Here is a 9,250-nt window from a genome sequence, read left to right on the forward strand (position 1 = left end):
TAATCACTCAGCCATTTCTGCTAAATTATATGCTAATTCCATTGTCAAGGCGCTTTGTTTCTTCTCACACAGCTTAAAGGTCGTGATCTGAGCGTGGCTTTTTCACTCCAGCGCTGTCCTCCAGACAGTCTCGTCCCTTCACCTGATGAAGGCCACTTGTGTTGTGGCCGAAACGTCGTGAGAATATTATTCTGTTATTTTATTTTATCAATTTATTATTTTATTCTCATTCTATGTGACTTTACCGAAAGAACCAAAGAAGATAAATCGTTGCAGTCACGAAAGCTTTAAATCGAAATTTAAATCTTACGTTGTTTATTCTTCCGTCTATAATCTTCACGCGTGCTTCAATGGAATCTAGGCCTGCCTCTCACAAAATACGCTTGCTGTACAAATTGGATAGGTAAGGAGACAGTATACAGCCCTGTCTTACTCCTTTCCCAATGTCAAATTCTTGTGTCTCCCCATAGTCTAATCTAACTGTTACTCTTTGGTTGGCATATTATTAAGTAACACAGTGGGCCATACCTGGTTAAAAATAGTTTAAAATTAGTTTAGATTAACCTTTCTACAATTGACGACGAAGGTGATAATGCATAAGTCCTTTCTGGCTGTCTGTCTGTAACACGACGACCCTTGTAAATATGATCCTACAGGGACGAAGCTTCAGCAAAATGATATGTTGCTATTAGGGGCTTACCGAATTGTGAAAAATATAAAACGTATAAAAGTGGTGTACAAACGTTTAAGGAACACGCCAGAGCAAAAAAAGCATTAATTGCATAATCGCAAGTAGTGTTTTGTTCTGGAAGATACCGTACAGGATCCGTACTGCTGATTAAACACTTTCAAGGACGAATGTGCATTGGTAAGCTTTAAACAATCTACCCATTTGCGTGTGCACGATAGTACTTTGATTCAACACGTCGTAGGCTTCCGCGACCAATATTATATTATCAAGCTGATGTGGGCTAGATCGCGCAGACGTTTCATAAACAAAGGTGGGAGGGAGGAGAGGGAGGGCGTTTCGGAGGGGCCCTGCAGAAGGAGCAGCGGCCGCATCTGAAAGCGCTGCACGATGCGGTTTTACCTCCATTCCGCACCTCCAGTTAACACGGTTGGTAATGCACGGTGCAAAATAAGTTCCACATACGTGCATATATACGACTGTCTTTGTTCGATGGTGAGATCATCATCCCAGCCTCTCTACAAGGGCAAACGGGGAGCAGTCGCGAGGGCAAAGAACCGCCATGTGCATCGTCCATTTGACCCCTCCTGCCCCCCCCCCCCAGCAAGCTATTCACCTCACTGACCTAGGTGGCCACTTAGCATCATAAGTGTGGCAGGAGCGAATTGCGGTAGGCTCCAGCTACAGATGCCCGAAGTGGGTAAAAGGGAATGGCTCGCTTTGTTACCCATCTGAGAGAGTCACCGCTCCCATGTCGCTGCAGCTTTCTCATCTTGACCACTGATGGCGGCCGTCCCAGATCTGAGTCTTGCTTTGCCCTCGGTTCTTCGTGATGTCGTTCGTGAAGACTTGTAGTCGTGTTTTGCGTTTTTTTTTGCGCCGTTGTTCTACAGAGTCGAGAAGAAACTGGGTCCCAGTCTGTCAGTTGCTCATTTTGAAAGAGTCGTGAATTGGTTGTCAATGTTGAGGACTTGTTTTTCTATATTATAGCTTGGGCGTTATAGGAGACCTCTTGTTGGACAATCGTTTAAGCTGGTTGTGATAAATTAGCAATGGTCTGTATCAAACTCCAGGCTACAGACGCTCTGCGATTTGACAGAGTTTTCCATCAAGAGTTAATAAGTATGCAGTCAACGGAATTTCTCTATTTAGCTATCGCTTGACATCCCGGTAAGTGAATGTTGTGGCTCTGGAGCCACCTGCCACCTATTCTGGCACATAACATAATAAAATAAAATAAATAATCTTGATTTGAAGCTTTTGTGACTGCAGGAATCCATATTTTTGGTTCTTTCGCTAAAGTCACGTAGGTAGAAAAATATAATAGATCACGACGTTTTGATCGCAACACAATCGAAACATCGTGATCTATTACTTTTTTCTACCTACGTGACTTTACCGAAAGAACCAAAGAGTATTATTTTGTATTTTACCAGGTCAGGCTCCACTAAGCTATGTAGCTCTTTTTTTACATAAGTGACTTGGCCATAAATGATAGCTCAACAAAGGGGCTCATCACTTGGGAATTTATAGCAGCCAGTTATCTAAACGTGTGATGTTGATTTGCATGTGGAGGTACCCGGAGAAAAATCGAAGCGACCACGGAGATTGGAGGGACGCAAACTCCAAATATACAGCAGCAGGTGTCAGGGTCAAGATTTAACCTTCGACGAAGATAACATCTCGCCACTGTGGCCCTCCTTAAAAATATATAAATATTAATTTATTTCCCCACAAAGTAGTTCTCATTTAGTCAACCCTTTGAAGAATGATGGCTGAGTTCCCCTCCCCAAGCAAGGATTTAACCTTTGGTGCCAAGCTGCCTGAGCTAGTTTGAGATTTTACAGTGCATCTGAGTTAACATTGGGAGAGAGAAAAAACACATTTGTTATGATTAAGATTAATAGTATCATGCATTGTTGCGATTCAAGGATTGTGATTTTATTCTGGAATCTATTTTCTTTACATTGTTGTGAATGAAGCGGCCTCTAGTATTTTCGGAGAAAAATGAGCTGAATACATAGAACACAGGCATGCAGGTATATAATCGATTCTTGTTTACACACATAATATGAATGTTTTGTGATGTTCAGACATTAATCGATGCACCACTATAATTGTTACAAACTTAAACCACAACGTGTGTAGTTTATTTACATCGAGTGAATGGTTAATATGAATTTATATATGTAGACGTTTCATTACATTTCAAGCTTTGTGGCATTACCTTGAGAAGTTACTGTCAAATTGTAAACCATCTCATGACGATCAGCTGTGGTTGTTTCCAGAAAACAGCGGTACATTCCACTCGCGTTCGCTGGGACTAAAATCAGAGTGATGGAGCCATTTCCACTGCTCAGGTTCCCAGAGAAAACCACGTAGCAGAGAAGTGGGTTGCAGGATGTGATAGATTGAATGTTACAATATAATATCTGTGGAACAAGATACATTACACGTTCAGCAATTGGTTTTAATTGTTGCACATTAGTGTTTGTATATTTATACCAGTTGGCTGACATTGCACTCTCCAAAAAACTATGCAGATGAACTCTATTGAAAATCTGCTGTTATATTTATATTGAACCAGTTAAAACGTATTATGGAAATTATTTTCGAATTACGTCAAACAATATATTTCATCCGTATATTTTTTAAGGATTGGGGTTAAATCGACAACTTATTTTTTTAGATTTGCGCAACTATATTAGTTTCCATATGTATTAGTATTTAACGCTTCTAAAACATTGGTAGAATTTGAATGTATCTTCTTTTACATAGCGCATCTCACAGCAAAATAAATCCCCTTGCGTTAACAAAAGGATTTTGACTGAAACCCAAAATGGGGGACCCGGTAGCGAATTGCAGAACTCTGAGCACTGGGGGATGTTTGATCTCAATTCACCTTGTCCACTAAGAACCCCTAGCAGCCCGCATCTTGCACAAGCTGGAGACAACAAAGAAGCTATTCGGGCAGTCCAGCAAACAGCGGTTTTCAATCGGGAATCCTAGAGGTTATAGTAGCGCATGACACAGAATCTCTACACCGCTACTATTTCAAAGGGGCATATCAGGCTATATTTCTGAACTTGTAGAAAGCTGAGCTAATTACAAGAGACAATCACTCCTCTAATCTAGGATTGACATTAAGGGCGATGCCAAAGCGTCGCACGAAAGATTAACGTTTTATTTTATAGCCAGCAACATTAAAAACAAAATCAGAACATTTATTTAATCTGTAGGAATACGATGCGCTATTGGGTCTTCTTCACAGATGTCGTTACAACAACAACCAAACACAGCTGCAGCTAAATGACAACTAATTTCTTGTCGTGTTTTAGTTTGTTTCCCCCCTGTACTTCCAGTTAGTGTGGTTGGCTATGTACGGTGCCAAAGAAGTTCAACACACATACATGGTATACTATACACTACCCTACACCAGTATATACTACACAACGATACACTACACTACTATACACTACACTACTATACACTACACTACTATACACTACAATACTATAAACTACACTACTATACACTACACTACTGTATACTACACTACTATACACTACACTATTATACACTACACTACTATATACTACACTATACACTACACGACTATACACTACACGACTATACACTACACTACTATACACTACACTACTATACACCACTACTATACACTACACTACTGTATACTACACTACTATACACTACACTATTATACACTACACTACTATATACTACACTATACACTACACTACTATACACTACACTACTATACATTACACTACTATACACTACACACATACAGATAACTGCACCCATCACTGCCCCCCCACCAGCCCTGGCAAACAGGAGGTAGCTGATATTTAGTCTCACGAGAAGTAACCCTGCCTCGCTATAATTGAGGCCAAAGGAAGTTGGAGGTCAACCCATTTTGATGTCCGTACCACCAGCTGCTGCCGAAGAGCCACAGAGTTTGTGTTAAGATTGCTGACGGACCCCCATCTCTGAATGGGGTCTCTGGACAGCTTAAACAAGTGGTTCTTAACCTGGGGAGCATGCACCCCATCTCTGAATGGGGTCTCTGGACAGCTTAGACTAGTGGTTCTTAACCTGGGGAGCATGCACCCCATCTCTGAATGGGGTCTCTGGGCAGCTTAGACAAGTGGTTCTTAACCTGGGGAGCATGCACCCCATGTGGGTGCGAGATGCCCTTTCTAGGAGTGTGAGACATGGCCAGATTGTTTTCGAAGGTAAATCATTGACAGACAAATTAGGCACGGGTACGTAATTACAACTACTTTGTTTAATCAAACCTATGTATTTATGAACATGAAACATGTTTAACGATTGAGAAGCAGGGGTGCAGTAAAGGTTAAGAAGTACGGGCTTAGACTAACGAGAGAGATCTCTAAAAGGAACTTCGACCTAAGACCGTTTACTTGTAATGTATTTCTTAACATTATTTTAAATACGGCACATTCTGTACGAGTGATATTCACACTGTGTGTAGCAATACAGACGGATATTGCATTGGGCTGATAATCCCTAAAATGTGCTAAATCGGTAATACCATGTGTAATCAGGGATAATACAATACTCACCGTTGTGTTAGACTGTCCATATCTCCATCGCACTCGGTATATTGTGGACGATGTTGAACAGTTAAGGAGCACATCTTCGCCTTCAACAGCCGCCATGTGCTGAATGGGGCTTTTTGCTACATAAAGAAAGATGTGCAAAACGAATGCAGAGACCACCATCATTGAACTTTAATAGCTGGATATGAGCAGCCTGGAAGCATCAAAAAACCATGCCATCTCCACACATACACGGATACCTTTTCAAAATCTCATCTCTGGGAAATGAATTGAGTACAACCCTCCGTATGCGCAAGCTTATGGAAATTTCTAGTTTCGCATATTCGCAAGTTACTAAATGCATACTAATTCCCTATTCGCGAACCTGCTAAACTTCAGTATTCGAGAGTTCTATGAAAGTCCCGACAGACCGCAGAGTTTTACTACAATTTAAAGCTTCCGTGACTGCAGTGATTCATATTCTTGGTTCTTTCGGTAAAGTCACTTAGAAGGGAAATAATATAATAAATAAAATAAAACATAATAAAATAATATAGTTTAACTACATTTGAAACGGTCCGCTGTGAAGATGAGGTGAGCCCTCTATGGGCTGCCCGCTTTGTCCTGAACTCGCTATTGTGCATTTGTTACTTTACATACTTACAGTTTACTCGGTTATACATTTTATGAATCATTGTCAAATCAAAATAATCATCGTTAAAGGTAATTTAAAAAATGTGTTGTGCGGTTTATTATTTATTTTAGCCATTGTTATTAAACTTTTCCAATTTCTCACTCAATGTTCACTTGTAACAGGAGCATTCCCCCCCATTTCCCCCCAAATGGAACAAATGTTTCTGGATTCGCAAAATTCTGAATTTCGAGCAATTTTCAAGAACTATCACGCTCGCGGATCGAGAGAAGGTTTACTGACAAACATTACTCTGGGTGGCAGAGTGGGTGGAGAAGTGCTGCCCCCTATTGTGAGGGTGAGATGTTCTTTCAAGGGGGATTTTAGCGGTAGCTGTGAGGTTGCGTATCTCGTGATATTGTTGATAACATAATTGGGGGAAACGATTGAAGACATAAAAGGGTCACGCGCGGTTGAGGAGGCCGTCACTGCCAATGCCGTTGATGCCACTGTCAGTCCCAGTGTTCGCCGAGTACTCATTACACACACTGCGCTTGCCACAAATGAACCACAATACCTTGCTGATCTCGTCAAGGAGCATAAACTATCACGCAAACTCCGTCATCCTCGCAGTGGCAGCTTTTGGCTCTCCATCGAACAAAGATGGTCACCACATCATGCACTTTCAGATGTGCTTCTGGGGCCGTCAGGAATGCTCTTCCTTCCGATATTGGTAAGCTGCTTGAGCTGTGCACTTTGACATGATTTATATTCACAACTCATTTCTTCTTAACTGATTTTTGCATTTCGTTTGTTCTTCCCCCTCACCTCCGATTGGGACGGTTGACTACATAAGGTGCGAAATAGGTGCAACATACATACACACGTACATACAACAACTCTACCACCACTCTTAACTCGGCTTATTTTAATCACAAACGTATTGATATGAATAATGCTGTATCATTAATCTACAGCGGACACGAATAACGCTATTACTGAACGGAACTTATTAGGTGTGTGTAGCTTATTTCTAACTCACAACCCATGCCCCACATCAAAATGCGCGTGGTTGCTATGAGTGACACGGACGACACAACTCCTGCATATCGCACAAAATGATCGAGCCGCTATGCAAGCCTCGTGGTCTCACCGCGGACTATGGAGCCTGAGATGTGTTTTTAGATATGATTTTAACAGGTAAGGCCAACCACATGCACATTTCAAATATACAGCAGGCGTCAGGGTCTGAATTGAACCGACGACCTCCTGCATTCCAGGCGAGGTAGTTAACATTTCCTTGGAGTTTGGGGGTGGGGGCGCTGATTGCATGGTTTGCCTCGGGCGCCAGTTGCTGGTAGCTAGTCTAGGGCCGGCCCTGAGAGAGAGAGAGACATGCAAACTCCAATTATATAGCAGACATCAGTGTCGGGATCGAACCCACGACAACCCTGCATACCAGACGAGGCAGTTAACATATCCTAGCCACAGTGGTATGGGTGCGACCTGTGCCGTATTAACCTCGTGGGGGGCCCTAAAAAAACCGTAAATATTAAAACACAAATGTTTTACTTGCATAGTAAAGTAATTGTATTTGCAATACAGCCAGATAATACAACAAATCGCTAACCTTAAACACCCAGTCGTTCATAAAAGTTGAAGGCAGTATAGTACTATAGTTATAGAGCAAGTGTAGAATCACTGAACTGGAATTGAATGCTTGAAAGCATTTAGCGCGGAGCATACGTAGCAGCTTTTACTACTAGGATAATCCGGCCCTGGGCGCGACCATTACGATCGCAATTTTAAACAACCGAAGGAGCGCACAATGGAGAGCACGCACACACGCATGCTGAATTATGTTGTTTACCAACGTTCCACTCCATCTTTCTTACCTGAGTTCATCACGTGCACTGCCACCACCATTACCGTTACGATGAATGCGGATTCGCGGTGGTTCATGGTTGGGAGCTCCTAGGGCGGGTTACAAGAGACGGGGATGAGGACAGGGCAAGGTAGGAGCAAGCACAACACACAGGGTCCCGTTGTCACCAGTTATAGTCACTTTACACTACAATACACTACACTACTATACACTACACTTTACACTACATACTGCACTCTATACACTGCACTACTTTACACAACACACTACACTATTATACATTACGTGATTATACACTCCACTACAGCACTGTACTACATTGAAAACGAATAATGTTTCTTGTTATGTGCATTTTTTCTCGTTATTTACGTATTAACTTTTTTATAAGCAGTTGGGTTTTATTTTCGTATTTTTGTACGGAACTGGATAATAGATGTGCAGCGTTATGGGATGCAATAATAAATATTATTACGGTGAGAAATAAGTTCAACATAGATACACATAGGCATAGCATGAAACAGTCGGTGCTCGCTGGCGTTGCATTGTGTTCTTGTCTCCAGGGACTGGTGCAGGAGAACGACATTGCTCTGCATGACCGCTGCCCGTGTGTCTGTTCCTCTAGCGCAGTGGTTCTCAGAGGTGCGGTCCCCTGACCCAGGAGTGGCTGTGATGTGTAGCCCGGTGTGAGCTCACCTGGCCATCACAAATGATAGCAGTTCAACCTAAGTGGCTTGTCATGTGGACATTTATAGAAGCTAAATAATCTATATGGCATGTTGATTCTAAATTTGGAAGGAAATACCGGAGGACCCCGGAGACAGGAAGAGAGAAAGAAAGAGATGCAAACTTGAAATATATGTAGTGACATATAATGGGTCACTACAGAACCGAGTGCCAGTTACTGATAGAAAGGGGAACTGGGAGTGAAGTAGCCCTCTCTGCCAGCAGGATATGCAATGTCATGTAAAGGGTCCCTAGGGTGCATAGTTCTGGTGACTGGCAGGGAGAGGGCATCTGAGGACGTAGCATCCCTGTCGAGTGGCAAGGGCATGTGCTAGGCCAGGTAAGGGAAGTGGGCCAAAGGTGTATGGCCCAGAACCTTCTGGTAGGTTCCAGAAGGGGGTGTGGCCGAGGGCGGAGCCAGGCCACGCTGGGAGGTATAAAAGGGAGGTCCCGAGGCTGCATCGGGGCTGTCTGCTGGAGTGGAACCCGCCGTGCTACGTCTTCCCCTGGGTCTTCGGTCTTTGTGCTCAGCATCGTGGGTCAGGCAGTGTGCCGACTGACCTGACCCGTTTATGTAGTTATCCCGTGGTGGTTACCGGTTACGTAGTTATCCCGTGGTAGTTACCGGTTATGTAGTTATCCCGTGGTGGTTACCGGTTATGTAGTTATCCCGTGGTAGTTACCGGTTATGTAGTTATCCCGTGGTGGTTACCGGTTATGTAGTTATCCCGTGGTAGTTA

General features: G+C 42.7%; 1 long non-coding RNA gene across 1 annotated transcript; it reads right to left on the reverse strand.

The window, feature by feature from the left end:
* Window positions 1-760: 760 nt before the first annotated feature.
* On the reverse strand, window positions 761-6,607 carry LOC142907800 (uncharacterized). Its single transcript, XR_012931269.1, has 2 exons — window positions 5,296-6,607; window positions 761-3,120 (listed from the first exon to the last, which is right to left on the reverse strand). It is a non-coding gene; the product is annotated as an uncharacterized LOC142907800 (long non-coding RNA).
* Between the last annotated feature and the right edge of the window lie 2,643 nt (window positions 6,608-9,250).

This window comes from Petromyzon marinus, chromosome 83, assembly GCF_048934315.1.
Source record: "Petromyzon marinus isolate PM22_M1 ecotype Great Lakes invasive population chromosome 83, UKy_Petmar_22M1.pri1.0, whole genome shotgun sequence".
Taxonomy (NCBI): Eukaryota; Metazoa; Chordata; class Hyperoartia; order Petromyzontiformes; family Petromyzontidae; genus Petromyzon; species Petromyzon marinus.